The sequence below is a fragment of the Dermochelys coriacea genome, chromosome 1 (genome assembly GCF_009764565.3).
Source record: "Dermochelys coriacea isolate rDerCor1 chromosome 1, rDerCor1.pri.v4, whole genome shotgun sequence".
Lineage (NCBI taxonomy): Eukaryota > Metazoa > Chordata > Testudines > Dermochelyidae > Dermochelys > Dermochelys coriacea.
The window spans coordinates 51388117-51405681 of NC_050068.2; positions in this window are offsets into that span (position 1 = coordinate 51388117).

Below are 17565 nucleotides of genomic sequence, written 5' to 3' on the forward strand. Positions count from 1 at the left end.
TAGCACATTTATTGGAGCAGAAGCTTTCGTGAGTGAGCCACAGCTCGCTCCGGTGAAGTGAGCTGTAGCTCAGGAAAGCTTCTGCTCCAATAAATGTGTTAGTCTCTAAGGTGCCACAGGTCCTCCTGTTCTTTTTTTAAGATAAAGATAGTACACCATCTAATGATCCGCACGACCATTGCAATTTGTCTCTTGTCAGTTTATGAATTCCAGTTAGATTTGTGAATGCCATGCTGTATTTCAACTTCCATTTTGAATGTAATGTTTAGTGTGGCTTTGTGCATTCATGCTGTAGCAGGAACTTTATAGCTAGTGGACAGACTACGTCAGACGCTGTGTCAGACCAGTCAAGGGCCTTCAACACTGAATGGTTCTACCCCTGGGGGATAATAGGTTTTCTACCATCAGGGCCATTGATTTTGAACAATTCTCTGCACAAAAGCTCAGGGTAGGTTAGAGCTTGGAAATTCCACGATGCAAGTGCAGGGAAAAGAAAGGTGTCAGAATCTGTTTTTTAAATAGAAATGCTTTATATGCCAAGGAAGGCTATTTAATTTCCAGAAGCAGGATGGGTAGGCCAGAAGGGTTGTATGGCCTACATGAATTGGACCAACTGAAGACTTACAGAGGTAGTGAAAACAGAGAGGAATTGCATTCAGCAGTCTGTTGTTTTCCTAAGATCTGTAGCTCTCTAGTGGTTTTTAAGAGCAAAGTGTGTGTATTTAAGAAATTCCTATGCTAAGCCTGTGGTTCCTTGTTTTACTGCCACTGTGTCCCTGAATGGGTTAAACTAGAAGCCCAAAGCTCACACAGCCAGGTGTACTCCAGATGAACATGTCTAATCAAATGGTGGCTCAGAAGTGCGGGGGCACTGGTTCTGAGGTCTAGGTTGCAGGACTACAGGCATCAGACACATGAGAGCACTTGAAAGACCCAGAGCTAGGAACAGTGATCAGTCATTATCCAGACATAGGGAGCTAAGAGCTAAGAAGCACATGGGATTCAGCAGTTGGATCCTGTCACAACAGACAAGTGTCCATCCAGGAAGCAGGACTGGGCCAGACTGTGACAAAGATATTTTGCAGTGTGTCCCATGCCCCCCAAAATTATCTCAGGACTCATGAACATTTCACAAATCCCACTTGTGGAGCTGTTACTAATTAGACAATCTTGGAGATACCAGGCTAGGTATCAACCCTAACCCTAAAACCCTGTAAAGTGAAGTCAATATTTTTCATTGGACAATTTCACTATAAACAAAGTATTGCTGATTGTGGGAGTTCACAAATTAATCTATAGACTCCACAACAATTATGAGATTGGCTTAAAATCATGATATTTTTAAAATGTCTCAATTCTTTTTTAGTCTGTCTAGAAATGTGTTCAACTCTTTTGGGGAGGGAAAATTCTACCTCAGCCGTACACAAAATGCACACAGAGGAATGGGGGTTTTCAGTGCTCCTCTTTCCTGGCAGATGGAAGAGCCACACTCTCCCCAACACCCTTCCATGCTCATGAGGCACCTATGGGCACTGTCAAGCCGCTCCTCAGCTTTCAGCACAGCAATGTTACCTGCCGATCCTGATCATTGTTTTTTGCTTCTCCCCTAGACCCTGTTTCCTGATCTTCTCTCTCAGCACTAGCCCTTGCGCTGATAACCATTGCCCTGTATCCTCCCTGAATGCCCCACTGTACTAATTTCAGAGTGTAGGGGAGACTTGTCCTCCCTTTCCCCTGACATCTAGGGCCTTGACACCTTCCCCTATCTCTATGGGGCGGGCACTGATCTCCCCATTTCCACTGCCTCTCCAACACATGGACACTGGCCTCCTCCCTCTGCCCTTGTGGACACTTTCACCCTCTCCTCTGTACTTATTTACACTTAGCCAGATTTGGGTGGGTTTTCAAGGGAATAACAGAAAGCACATTCCTGATATAACAATGACTCCTCTACTGAATGTCAAACACCTGCTTTAAAGCCTGGAGGTACCAGAGTTTCTTGGTGAATTGGTTGTAGAAAATTTTTAATATTAACAAGCAGAATCTCCCACATTCTTGTTTTCAGAAACAGCTGAACCATTTTTGCTGAAACTTAAAAAAACAAAAACAAAACAAATCCTGTGACGGACACCCAGTAGAGGAAAGTTTATCCCAAATGGTTTAAGTTTGGCAAAGTTACAAGCAACTGAAAACAGTCTTATCATAAAAAGTATTAGCAGCCTTAAATAGAGGTGGCACTTGCCACCTATATTTTGTGTGTGTGTGAGAGAGAAAGAGAGAGTAGTTAATATGTAGAAAGTTTGCCATCTAGTGGCAGATAAGAATAAATATATAATCTGAGCCGGATGCAGAAAAGATAGGCCAAATCTTGTCATGTTTAAGTGGTTAGGTACTGGCCCACTTTTCTCCTTGGTATCTGATCAGTGCTGAGAGGCTGCCTGTGGAGAGTTTCCAAGAAAGGCTGATAATGGAGGAACTAATTGAGAGTCCTCAACACTTTCCTGGAGCTCACCACCTTGTAAAAACATTCCCAAAGTAATCTGTTTTATCAATCATCATCACCACCATCACTTCCAGTTACACAATTTACCATGATCCTCAACTTTAATTATTTCAATCCATTTTTTCCTGTGTTTTATTGAGAAAGTTGTTTTCCCCCCAACTCTCTCATGAGTTTTTAGTTATGTTTTTGGTAGACCAACTTAAACTTTTCTGAATGAACTGTAGACTCAAATGTGTCCAAATTCACGGAAATGGCATTCATAGAATAAAATATGTCTTGGTTTCCCAAACTGGATTTCCAAGTGACTTTAGTGTACACTGCCACATAAAGTAATTTTACACCACCATATTAATCATGCCGCTTCTTTAGCGTATAGGAATTGGGTAGTAACCCTTTAAGAAGTTTGTAAGTCCGTTAATGGCCCTCACTGTCTTCTGTGTTTCATAAGCCATCAGAACTCTGCCAATGCAGCAGTGTGTATATGTAGTTAGGCCTTGCATGTTACAGTTAATAAGTAAACACAGATCTGTCCTAAAGCAAAGTGAGGAAATTGCAAGAACATCTGCCTAGCAATTTTTCCCAGCCTTATTCTTGTTGAACTTAGAATGAAGAGGCAGTTTGCTAAATATGCAAGAACCATCTTAAGTTTATATGCTCCACGTTGATAGGCTCAGACTACAAGTAAGGATAACTTATCAAACATTTTAGAAACTTGGACAGAACATGACATTTGGAAACTGGCAGCTGGCTTCCAAAAGGACATCTCTTTTATTGTACTGCACTCCCGCAACTTGCATTTAAAGATATATTATCTGACCTCTGAGAAGAGGCTGTTCCTTGTCTAGAATCTCCCTATGTGTACTGGTTGTGAATTGCATATGGCTGGTTGTCAGGCTACAGCCATCTTGGGCCTGATTCTCTACTGCTTTGCACTTTGAGTAATCATTCATCCGTGAGCAAAGTGAATGTTAAATGCAGGCTTTCTGAGATGGGTTACGGGTATCCTCCTTACCTGTAAGGGGCTAAGAAGCTCAAATAATCTGGTTGGCACCAGAAGATGCTTTCAAATCTTGGGGGGAGGCTTTGTTGTGTGTGTTCTCTTGGGAAGCAGAGAAGCACCAGGTCAGAAAACTCCTTCTCTTATAAACTATCCTAAAAGTCTCTCATATTACAAAAATTGAAAGTAAAAGCCAGGCAAGGCGTGTTAGATTATCTTTTGTTTTGCTTGTGAATTTTTCCTTTGCTGGAGGGAAGTTTATTCCTCTTTTTTTGTAACTTTGAAACTAAGCCTAGAGGAAGTTCTGCTGTGTTTTTTGAATCTTTTTGTTACCCTGTAAAGTTATTTTCCATCCTGATTTTACAGACGTGATTTTTACCTTTTTTTTTAAATAAAATCCTTCTTTTAAAGAAACTGACTGATTTCTCTGTTGTCCTAAAACCCAGGGGTTTGGGTCTGTGATCACTTTGTAACCAATTGGTTAGGATATTATTCTCAAGCCTCCCTAGGAAAGGGGGTATAAGGGCTTGGGGGAATATTTTGGGGGAATAGGAACTCCAAGTGGTCCTTTCCCTGATTCTTTGTTAAATCACTTGGTGGTGGCAGCATACCATCTAAGGGCAAAGAATTTGTGCCTTGGGGAAGTTTTAACCTAAGATGGTAGAAATAAGCTTTGGGGGTCTTTCATGTGTGTCCCCACATCTGTATCATAGAGTTCAGAGTGTGTGGGGGGGAACCCTGACAGGTGAATTTACATTCACTTTGGACAAGTGTAAATGATTACACAAGAGGTAAGGTAGGAGGGAATTGGGCCCATTTTCTGTCACCTCAGTTTCAACATTCCTGTGGTCAATAATTCAGAGCAGTGAAAGTGAGATTTCACAGGACCAGTTTAAAATTGAGTGACAATTGAGAGGCACATTGTATGTGTGGACAAAGTAATTGCAGTGCTTAATTTGTAATGAAAGAGGTGCTGGGGCTTAAGCAATTAGGTGCTGGGGCTCAAGCAATTTTTTTTACTTTCATAGCTGATGCAGCTCAGAGGTGCTGGGGCTATGAATGCCAAGTCTAGAGGTAGCACAAATTAAGCACTGAGTAATTGGAGCTATTCAGTATGTTATAGGAGCCTCACTGTCACAGAGATAGATGCCTTAGAAATACCAGACACATATAGCTGATCAATTAGATTAGACTGGCTGGAAGTTCAACTCGATAACTCAGTTGTATGTAACAGAAGTCATGAGCTCCCATAACAACAATGTCCAGAACTAGAGCTGGACAACGTTTTTCATCTGAAACTTTTTTGTCACCAAAAAACATAGATTCAGGTCAACTGAAACATTTTGAGAATTCCTGGAAATCTTGGGGACATGTTTCAGTAAATAAAGAAATAAAATCAGGAATATCAAAATGGTGCATTGTAACGTTTTTAAGTGAAATATTTTGATTGTTCCGGCTAGATTCACAACAGGATTTAGATGCCATTCACAAAACTGAGGAGGTTGTGCTTCCCCTACAATACCCAGTAGTCCACTGGTTAGGTGCTTACCTTGGATGTGGGAAAGTCAGGTGCGAGTCCCCAGTCTAATGCAGGGACTTGAAAGCCCAAGCCTGAATGTCTATTAAACAGCCCCTTATCCAGAGCACCGTGAGCCCAAGTGAGCTGGCACAGGCCAGCCGCAGGTGTCTAATTGCAGTGTAGACATACTCACAGAGGCCTAGAGATGAAATGACTTACTTTAGGTGATGCAGCAAGCCAGTATACAGAACTGAGGAGTTTTGATTTCCCTTCTGCTGCATTAACCAGTAGATCCTACTGAAAAATTATATTTTCAGTAATCTGAAGAGCTGACTTGAGGAGCAATTAGATTGAAGAAAAGTGCAACAAACAAGCTAAGGTTTTGAAGTTTATTTCTTTTTGTTCTAACAATGTGTCAGACTAATGTGTCAGAAAAGAGAGAACTTCCAGGGGAAAGTTCTTTACACTTTACATGCTTGGAGGCGAATCATACAATCCTTAGTCATGTGAGCAATCCTTAATTATGCATGTTGTCCTATTAACTTCAGTGGAACTACACAGATGAGAGAAAGGTGCAGGGTCAGACCCCTGGAAAGCAGTGTCTCACACAATAGCTATAATTAAAAACTGCTTATTTCACTCACTTAATTGTTGGGAGAAGTGGGTCTGCATGCTGACTTCATTTCACCATAAGCTGCCTTTGTTGAGACCATGAAATATCAGCACTTTGTCTTCTGGCTTATTCTAGCTGATTCATGCCCCCATGAGTCAGCCACTAGAAAATAAAACTGAACAGTATGCAAAGTCCCAGTGACACAAGGTATTGTTATTTTATTTCTATTGTTTATGACTGACTTTAAAAGCTTCAGCATTAGTGATAAGTTGAGTTAGGCATATTAGTTTCTGTTGTCTCTGCCAACAGCAGTGCTCTTACTAACATTGATTCAACTGTGTGTGCGTGCACACAAGCTCACTCTGACATTCACAACATCCTGGCTACGCTGTTACAGAAATGGTGTTGACAGGCTTAGTGTCTCCTGAAATATCATAAATAAGAACTAAATAGGAACATTGTTGGGTGGTTTTTAGCGGTGTAATGAAGAGGGAATAAGGGAATTTTTATTTTTCTTATTGTTTGTAGGAAGCAGACTGGAGCCCTGAGTTTGGGAGTTCTGTTTAGGGTTTTTTGTTTGAGGCAAAGCCCTTTTTGTGGGTAGTAGTATTCTAAAACCCTCATTATTCAGAGAATAAGACAACCACTAGCTGCACAGATTAGGATGAAACTTTACCTGTGGGTAGGTGTGATAGTTTTCGGGGTACCCAGGACTGTGAATTATTTTGTGGGGAGTCTTGCCTGTGGTAACTGGGTGTTAGCTCCGTAAAACCACCAGCCTCTCAGCCACTCAAGCACTCTCCTCTGGCCTGTGCCAGCCCTGTCTTTGCCTGGCAGGTTAACAAGAGATGCACCTGAGTCCTTTTGAAGCACTTCCCTGTGATATCCAGCCCCTGACAGTGGCTAATCACAGAAATCCCAGATCCTCTTCCCAAAGGAACAGTGTACTTCAATTTAGCAGTTTTACCTTAAACCACCGCTCCTATATAACACAAAGCACTTGTGATACAATGTTACAAAAGAAGGTTTATTTAAGAAAGAATAGAGATTCCACTAGAAACAACAGAGAGTGATAGAAACAAATGGTTGCAATACAAAACAAAATGATAAACTGCGGACTAAAGCCTATACTTCTCAATAGTTACCTTTCCTATCTAATAAAGTAGGTTTTCCTCCAAAGTTCAGTCCATTACAGAGCTGGTTGGCTTCATAGGAAACAGGCCCCAATTGTGCATGAAAAATACCTGCTTTACAAGATGTATTCTCGGTGATTGGATCCAGAATGCCTCTCCCCATTCTGTGTTATACTGAAACAGTCTTTTGTCTCTATTCATAGACATGGCCATCCCCTGTCTGTTGTAATGGTCCTTTTTTTTTACCTCCAAGTGGTTTGATTCTTTGCATTTGTCTTTGATGATTTTCCATTGACTGTTCTGTGTTGGAGCAATGGTAGACAACTGAGCCTTGCATTATCTCACTGGCTAAACAGAGAGGGTGGCAGCTCCCTCCTGCATGGACAGGTTGTCACCGAATCGTATCGCTCCCTGGTGACTCCTTTTAACCTTAAAGACTATATGGTCATTGTTGGGATTCCCTCTGAGACCTCTTTCTACTCAGCTTCCCAAGAGCTGAGTTTGATTCCTGACTTTGTCACTCAGGTATCTTTATTTGGCATTCAGCAATGCTGTGCTATGTTGATCAGACTCAAATACAGGGGGGATGGATGCAGGTAGGTCATAGCTCCAAAGTTATACAGAAACATTCTTTATATACATTTACACAACCCATTGCATTCACTGTGCATTGTATCATACATTTTAGGATTGGCTTGGTTACTTAGCAGGAACCAATCCCTGTACTGCATGCTTTGTTCACATGCTGTCCATGTTTCGACTTCTTCATCTCATCTCTATATTTCTAACTTATTTTGTCCCTTGTTATCTAGTTTGTAGTCAATAGTTCCCTGGGAGTTCTCCCTCTTATCTTAGCTGGCTCAGACATTTTCTCTTTTTAGCCTACTGACCTATTTACTTATCTCATTTAGCACAGATGTCCTGTTTTCAGCCTGATGATTCATTTACCTCCCTAATCCTGTCTTACAAAGAATGAGGCCTCCCCCATGTATTAATTTGTCATATCAAGTCAGGCCCCAACTACAGGCATAAACTTCAACAGTTTTTCAACATTATTCCTTAAATATTACCCATGCACACATCACACCATAATTAGGAATATCAATAAGTCTCAAGCTTTCAATAGAGACTTTACATCTTACCCTTTATGGACAAATACCCTGTAAGCAATGTATTTGATGTAGTGAGTTTGTCAGGTTTGAGATGAGAATTGTTTGCAAAGAACAGGGGACCAAAAGGACACATCTTCAGGATTTTTAAGCATCTGAGGAAAATTGTTGGGCCTCGGACTTCCCATGAACAGATGAAAGAGTTTTATTCTCTGACTCAAAAAGCCACCAACATGCTAAATGAGTTTGCCCCCAGCTTCCAACTGACCTCCAAACACTGGGTGGGCGAATTTCCTCCTGGCCTGCAACAGCAGTTGGCTGGGCAATTGCCCAAAGGGGCCTATGGCCCTTTTGGTTTTCGGAAATTGTAGTTCCTTCAGGCCCAATACCCACATATTGAGAGTAGAGACTTTAAGGAGAAGGCTGTTCAGGTGATGGAGCCCCAGAGTGCCACTCACATACTCAGTTTTGATTACCCAAGCTCAACACTTTGGGCCAGACTGGGGATGGATCAGAGTCCTCTAGCCAACGTGGGGATCCACAGTACCAACACTTGGAGCACAGAAGCAGCTTGGCAACAATCAGAGGAGATAACGGCCTAGGCCCTGGAAGTCCCAGCTTGAGCTGGTTCTCCCAGGCTGCCCGCTGTGCAGAGGGGAGCCTGGAAGCCCTGGATTGAGCCAGCATTCTCAGGGTTTCCAGGCTTCCGGCTTCAGATCTGGGAGCTGAGCCCTGGCTAGAGTCAGGGCTTCCAGGCTCTACAGCCTTGGAGCTCTGGGGCCCTGACTTGGAGACAGTCCACCCAATGGGGCTGCCCTAGAGCTGCAGACCCTGGAAACCTGGACTTCCCTGCAGCCTGCCAGGTGAGCTGGCAGGAAACCAGGCAGGATCTAACAAAACCCTGCCTGTGTTTTGTCGAAAGTTTGTTGAAACCAATATGTTTCTGCAAAACAGTTTGGTTTCGATTAATCAATATTTTTTGATGAAAAACTGTTTTGTTGGAAAATTCTTGACCAGCTGTACGTTGGAGTGATTTCTGGGGGAATGCCTGCCTCCCGTAAAGAAATAGGAGGGGTCTCCACCCCAAAGCTGATGAGGAGGGAAGAGTTCAAAACCACTGATGAAAAGGGGACAATCCACATGATAATAACAGCCAAAAGCACTTAGCAAGGTTTTGTCTTTCTCTGTGTGTGAATCTCTCTATAGCTGTTTATACCATCCCCATCAGAGCAGTGTGTGAGTGTCTACTTCCCCATCTGTAAAATGAGACGACAGTAATTACCAACCTCAAAGGGATGCTGTGAGGCTTGATTTATTTTTTCTAAAGCATTTTGAGAGCCTGAAAAAGTTGCTTTGGAAGTCCCAAGTATTATATTGATCAGACCACACTTTCAATTCCATTTCAATGGCAATTTCTTAGAAAAGTTACCTTGTGACTATTTATTAGTATTAGATTTGAGAATCAAAAGCCAAGTCTAAACAGAATATTTAATGTGGTTAATTGCTGTACAGCATTAACTAATTCTCACAGCGACCCTTTGACCTAAATGAGTATGTGCTCTTTACACATGGTGAAACTGAGACAGAGAAGATAAGTGACTTGACCTAGGCCACATAGTGAGACATCAATAGAGACAAGATTAGAATACCGGGATTTCTTGCTTGTTGTCCTGTGCTCAGTGTCCTAACCCACAGAGCCACAATACTCAGATAAAGCCTTAGCACAGGGAAACTTTTATAAACTAATTTAAAAAGAAACATTTCTGAGCAAGGATTTTCTTGTGGAATTAGGATTATGTCACATTGGCTGAGCTAAATGGTAAACAAGAAAGAATCCATACATAGAATAATCGAGTTCCTTAATTAAAAATACACCATAGACTGTAAAGTGTTGAGTGAACCCTGCTTTTAAATAGCAAGGTAGAAGAGAACAATTCTTCCTTCTACCTCCCAGCCATATTTAAATGTAGAAAAACCAGTTGCACGAAACTGTTTCAACGCTTCAGTGAGATGAACATGTTTGCAGGGACATTTATATTTGCTGGGACTTTTTATAGCAAGCATGACAATGCCTCTGTTCATATTGAATTGTGTTCCTTGGATCCGGTTCCATTGTAAATTGCCCTCAAACTACTGTAATTTACTCTTGAGTGCTGGACTGGCTCCTGGATAGATGAGAATTAAAACCTCCTTTGTGCGCACACACATACACACACTTGAGCACTCCTCAGCCATAGCTTAGGATCTAGGTTCCTTTCTTTCTTGAGCTCCATTTTGTGTTTGATTCTGAATTGATTGTGTAGCATGGAGTAATTTCCCAGCTACTTCTATAGTGGCAAGAATTGCAGGAAATATTAAACCCTGACTACAGTAGACTTTTTGCATGGAGCCATTCTTTTTGAATTGATACCTCTTCCTAGAAACTAAGGTATTCTGCAGAGCTGGCTGGATGATTCAGGAATAGTTGGTTGAATTAGAAACTGGGGTTTGAATCAGCTTGTTCATTTTTCTTCATGATTAGTTGTTTGTGAATGTTCATATAATCAACCTTTTGTTAACTCTGAAGCAATGATCACAGAAAAAGATTTTCAGGCTTGTAGGAGAGATTCACTTAATTAAGAAACAAAATTTGTTTTGTGACTAGATGAACTTTGTTTTGGGCAGAGGAGGACATCCAGTTTTAAAGGTTAGGTCATCCAATTAGGTAACCAGCACAATACCACATGACTTAGGTGGCCAGTGAAAAAGCTCAAAGACTGAATTCTAAATATTGAATAATCAATTGAATATTACACTGCAGTCACTTTCTGAACTATCCACAGTGCAAATATATTAGCAAAATTATTAAACAATTTCAAACAAAAATTTGCAAAAATACTAATCAGTTTGGGGACAAATCTTGAACAGAAGAAAGGGCTATGGCTCCAACTTGCAAACACACATTCCTGTAACTTTACACTCATCACTAGTGCCTTTAAATTGGAGGCACAAACATAAAACTTGGCAGGGTAAGGCCCTAAATTTGTAGAATAAATTGTTCATAAAGAATAGCTTAGCCAGGTCTAGCATTACGGTTCTGACCTTTTTAGTCATCTGTCAAAATCATCTTCCATATATGGTATTTGACCCTTTTTTAATAAACAAATATAGTTTGAGTTTATATAGTTATTTTTTCCAAACCAGGGCCTTAACTCTGCACATAGCAGAGTTTGACTGGAGATATAATATTGCTGCATAGCTAGATGGCAGTGTTCTCATTATTTTTGAGCAACACCAGAATAATTGGCCAGATTTTCAGAGGAACTTGGCTCCTATTTACACATCTGAATGATATAGCCAGATTTGAAAAGTGCTCAGTCAGAATTGCTGGATGCTACACACTTCAATCTGCCTAAGCAGGAGATGAGCTTTTGCTAGCATACTCAGCGTCTAAACTAGGCAGCTATGCTAGCAGAGCTATGCAGACAATAGGCTCTGTCATGTATATTGCTTCAGTATAAGACGAGACAACAGATGGATACAGACAGACCAATGGGGAGTGCAAGGAAGCAATGAGACTACTTAGGACTAGATTCAGCCATTCTGCAGTATCTTAAGCCACATAAAACCACACTGAAATCAAAAGGTTGGTGTAGTCAGCTCTAGTCTAGTTGGTGTAGTCAACTCCTACAGGAGCCCAGTGTATGAAGCATGTCAGGGGCATGTTGTGGGGCAGGCTGGGCTAGGGAGGGAAGAGGCAAGTGAAGGCCTTTCTACACCCTGGCTATTTCCAGCTGCTGGAACAACCACAGGGGCCATTGCGGCTGTGACACAAGTCAGGGCATCTAATCTGCCCTGGGGGCCAAACTAGATATCAGGAGCTCCAAGCTCAGGGAGGCACATTGCCTTCCCTGTCAGCCCCTGCTTTAGACCCTTATTAGAGCTGGAATATTAACTGGCTTTGGTACTATCATACTTCTGGCATCAAGGGTACTTCTGTGCTGCACACTACACTTTCTTCACTCCACTTTATGCATCAACATAGCAGAAAGCAGGATTAAGTCTGTATTAGCTTCAGGCAAGCAGGTAGGTATGTATACAAGTAGTTCTGTACTGTAAGTCATTGAACCATAGAAATGTAGGGCTGGCAGGGATCTCAAGAAGTCGTCTAGTCCAGCCCCCTGCACTGAGGCAGGACCATCCCTGACAGGTGTTTATCTAACCTATTCTTAAAAATCTCCAATAACAGGGACTCCACAACCCTCCTGGGTAATTTATTTAACTATTCTTATAGTTGGAAAGTTTTCCCTAATATCTAACCTACATCTCCCTTGCTTCAGATTAAGCCCATTGCTCCTTGTCCTACCTTGGGTAGATGTGCAGAACAATTGAGCAACCTACTCTTTATAACAAGCCCTCACCATGTCTGAAGACTATCAGGTCCCTCCTCAGTCTTCTTTTCTCAAGACGAAACATGCCTGGTTTTTTAACCTTTCCTCATAGGTCAGCTGTTCTAAACCTTTTATCATTGTTGCAGCTCTCCTCTGGACTCTCCAATTTGTCCACATCTTTTCTTAAAGTGTGGTGCTCAAAACTAGACAAAATACTTCAGCTGAGGCTTCACCAGTTCTGGGTAAAAGAAAAAATTACCTCCTGTGTTTTATATACAATACTCTGGTTAATACCCCACAGAAGAATATTATCTTTTTTGCAACTGCATCACATTGTTGCATTACATTTGTAATCTACTATAGATATTTGTTCTGCTGTACTACCTCCTAGCCAGTTATTCCCCACGTTGTATTTGTGTATTTGATTTTTCCTTCCTAAGTGTTGTAGTTTGCAATTTGTAGTTTGTAATTCAACCTTTGTTGAATTTCATCGTGTTGATTTCAGACCAATTCTCCAAGTAATCAGGGTAATTTTAAATTCTAATCTTGTCCTCCAAAGTGTTTGCAGCTCCTACCAGTTTCCTGTCATCCATATATTTTATAAGCATATTCTCCACTCCATTATCTAAGTCATGAAAATATTGATTAGTACCAGATCCAGATTAGACTCCTGCAGGACCTCACTAGATATGTCCTCCCAGTCTGATAATGAACCATTGATAACTATTCTTTGAGTATACTTTTTAAATCAGTTGGGCCTCCACCTTGTTGTCAGGGCCAGATTTAGGGGCAGGCACTGGGCTTGGGGTGCTGTTTTTGTTAGCGACAAAAGGGAAAATAGAATGTTTGAAGTAAAATGTTTCAAGTATTCCATATATAGATTCATTTTTCACTATCCTCCTAGAATGTTCTGGACCTTTGTAGAATCTCATGGAACCTTCCAGACTTTCTGAGAACTTTTTTGAGAACATTTTCTCAAAACTCCTAGAATGTTGTTAGCCATGCCCTTGCAGATATCTAAGGGGTGGGTCGTCTCCAGTCAGTCTTGTATGACAGGGATAAATAATGCATGCAAATCATGCATCAAAGTCATAAAATGGGCTACAAATGCAATAAAAAATAAGGGATTCAAAAGTTTAACAAAATGGGGAACTGAAGATTTTCCTCGCCTAGGGCACCATTTTGTCTAGGGCTAACTCTGCTTGTTGTAATTTCACGTAGATCATATTTTCCTCATTTGTTTGTGAAAATGTTAAGTGGAGCTGTGTCAAAAGCCTGACTAAAATCGAGATATATCACACCTACTGCTTTTCCTCATACCCTAGGCCAATAACCCTGTCAGGGAAAGTAATTAGGTTGGTTTGGCATGATTTGTTTTGACAAATCCATGTTGGCTTATCACTCTATTATCCTCAAGATATCTTCCATTCATAAATCACAGTGCAGAGTTTTGAAACCTGAATTTATTAGTAAAAATATTATGTTGTTGTTCAATAATTTTAACTCAGCAGCCGCCCTCTTGTAGCCTGTTTTACCTTTACCCAATAAGCTGAGGGCTTTTTGAATTTATTTTTTCACTGTAGCTCCCCAATGTCTCTGCTTCTTAGTTTGCAGGATTGACTTTCCATGTAGCAGATAAATGAAAGAAAGCTGCTATCAGCCCCTGAAAATGAAGCTATGAAGTTTTCCTGGAGGTAAAACACTGAAGGTCAGCAGTTCATTAAATCTGGGTAAAGAATGCAGCTGGGTATTAGCCATGGTCTCATCATTTATCCCCAACATGCTTTAAGAAATGGCTCAGCCTTGAATAGTCAGAATGACACACTATGAAATACAATTATCTCTAGGGCAGATTGATTTTTAATCTCACCATTATATCAAACAATAGTAAGCCATTATCATGCAGACACATAAACCTTATGCACTGCCTAAAGTCACTGGAACTACTCACGTATATAAATTAAGTATGTGTGCAACCTTCTGCAGGATCAGCGTCTGAGTGATTGTAGCCTAACCTGATATTCCTCAGCCTGGTTGGCTCTCCAAACACCTGCACTGGCCTGTGCCACTTTTCTTGCAGCAGTGTTCAGTGATCACAAATCCTTTGGTCCTCAACAAAGTGTCCATGATATTACCTCACTCAGTGGTTAACCTGTCTTGTGTTCAGAAGTCTGTTTCCTTTCCTCAGAGATGCCCAGTCACTGCTGCTTCTTTGCAGTCACCATATCTGAGTAACTGAAGGATCTGCAAAGCTTGAAATTATATGGCAGCTTAATTTTTTGTGTGTGTACGTAACCCACACACCACTTGGTGTGGTGTTCTGTCTCATCTAGTGGCACTGAGACGCGTGAGAGAGAGAGAGAGTGTGCTGATAGCCAGTTGGCTTTTAGCTCCCACAGTAGAGGCTCATGCACTAAGTTCAAGAGGGCCCAGGTTCTATTTCATCCGCTGATGACCGGGGTCTATCAGTGTTACAAGTGGGGGGCTTGTCCAGGATACCTGAGTCAGTTCCTCTCACAAGCACATCATTAAATTGGGAAAACCATTTTGTTATATTTTGGGGGAAATTATAGTTTGTATAATGGCTGTACACATGTTAGAGGATTGGTGCAAGGGGATGAATATTGACCCTAGGAACTGTCTTCTGGTAATAGGGATACCAGAGGCATTTGATGAGAGCTCAATAGAATCTATTTTAAGGGAAGCCACTGATTGCCTGAGTAAGTGCAAAATGCGTGGGCGCATGTTCATGAGGGAGGAGGAGGCTATCACAGTACTGTGAGCTGCCAGTGGCTGTGGACCTTTTACAGGTTCCAAGTGAGATAGCAGTGGAAGGTGATGTGTGAAAGCTAATAGCCACTGGGAGCCAATCCCCACCAGCTCCTGCCTCTGATGTAGAGTTTTAAAAGAAAAATGTCGGCCTTCTTGGGGAAAGAGGGAAAGACTTTGGCTGACATGCTGGGTCTGTTGGGCTTTGATTCAAGAGCCCCATGCCTGGGGGCTGCTCCCTCACCTGATGAGTGAGCAAAGGCTTTGGGGCAAGCATTAGAAAAGGTTGTGCAGCCCCACCCTGAATCAAGCCCCTATCGTAAGCTAAGGTTATTTTCGGGTGTCCCACCCCAATATCTGGGGAAGAAGGGTTTGGACCCTGGCTGAAGTGGACACCACTGAAATGCTGCAGGAGTGGGCAGTACCTGATGCTGAAAAGAGAAGATGTCTAGTAGAGTGTCTCATGGATTCCACACTAGATGTAAATCATACCCTGAAGCTCAGTAATCCTGGGGTTACTGTGAAGGACTGCCTAGAGGCCCTTGATCTCACCTTTTGGAGAACCTAGGGCTCGGAGGATATTTATTGCAAGTTTTCTTGATATGCCCTGACCCTAAAGGAGTCTCTGATGCGTCCATGCTAACAGGGACCAACTCCAGTCTCTTTAAGGTACTCGCGGATTACTGCAGACAGCAAGCAGAGGACCAATATCTGAACACCTTGGTGATTCACACACATTGTGCTGCAGCCTACAGAAAAACTGAGGACACTAAAAAGGTCATGTCTAATTCACCAGTGGGAGCACTGAGGTACGCGGGCACGGCCCCCCTTCCTGGTGCTTGCAATGATGGAAAGGGAGGTGATTGTCATCAATACCTGCCTAAAAGCCTGTAAAGGAACATTAACAACAGTAGAGCAGCCGGTTGAGGGAGGGCTCCCTGAAGGAGTGCTGGTTCCCAGTGGAGTCATAACCCTACCTGCTGAAGCCCAGGAAAAGGTGATCATACTGATTGCTAATGAAACAAGCCATGATGTGGTTGTGAAACAAGGGCAGAAGACAGCAGACCTCTTTGAGCCTGAAATCATCATCAGACGCCAGTATGAAGCTGAAGTTCCGGCAATAGATCCTGCAAAGTTTGAGTTTGGAGACTCACTAGTGTCTGAGGAGTGGAAGGATCGCCTGAGGAAGAAGCTTTGCAAAAGATCCAAGGTATTCTTACTCCATGAGTGGGATGTGGGATGTGCAAAAGGAGTGGAACACCACGTCCGGCTACAAGACTCCCGACCCTTCAGGGAGAGATCTAGGAAGATTGCTCTCTCTGAGATGGAAGACATGCAGCATCAGCTTCAAGAGCTGATCGTGAATGGTATCATTACAGAGTCCCATAGCCCATATGCCTCTCCCATTATGGTGGTCCATAAGAAGAGCAGGAAAATCCAGATGTGTATCGACTACCCCACCCTAAACAGGTGCACTGTAGTTGATCAATACACCATGACTCAGGAGCTAGATGCCTTGGACTGTTTGCTGAGGAGCCAGTGGTTCTCTGTGTTGGATCTTCGAAGTGGATACTACCAGATCCCACTGGGAGAAGAAGATAAGGAGAAGATGACCTTCATCTGTCCGTTAGGATTTTATCAATTTGAGGACATGCCCCAAGGGATTTCTGGAGCACCTGCTACATTTCAGCATCTTGTGGACACAGTTGTGGGAGACATGAATTTACTGCAAGTGTTAGTTTATTTGGATATTTGGATATTATATTTGGATAGTTTATTTGGATATTATTTGGATATTTGACCTGATCGTGTTTGGAAGAACCTTGGAGGAGCATGAAGAAAGACTTCTTAAAATTCTAGATCGGTTGGAAGCCTATGGATTGAAGCTTTCAATTGACAAATGCCAGTTCTCCAGAACCTCGGTGAAGTACAGGGGTCACATTGTGTCTCAGGAGGGTGTGAGTACTGATCCTGCCAAAACAGATGCCCTTACTATATGGCCACGTCCAAGTAATTACAGAGAACTCAAGACCTTTCTTGAATTTAGTGGCTACTACTGCAGATTTGTAAAGAACTATGCTACCATTGTAAAATCCCTGAAAGATCTTACTTGGGAGTACCAGTCCAGCAAGAACAAATCTAAGACCAAGAATAAGGGGAGGTCCCCAAAGCTTCCCGAGCAGAGACACAAGGGCCCCTTAGAAACATTTGGACCACGCTGGGATGAGAGATGTGAAAGGGCTTTTTGGGAAATCAATTAATTGCCTAACTCATACTCCAGTCCTAGTCTTTGCTGACCAAAGCAAGCTGTTTATCCTGCATATTGATGCTAGTTTAGCAGTCCTGTACCAGGAAGTGGAAGGCAACTGTAAACCTGTAGCCTTTGGCAGCTGCAGGCTGTCTGATATTGAAACTTGCTACCCCATTCACAAGCTGGAGTTCTTGGCCTTGAAATGGGCCATCACTGAGAAATTTCAAGACTACTTGTATGGTGCTCAGTTTCAAGTGTGGACAGACAACAATCCACTGACTTTTGTGTTAACAAGTGCTAA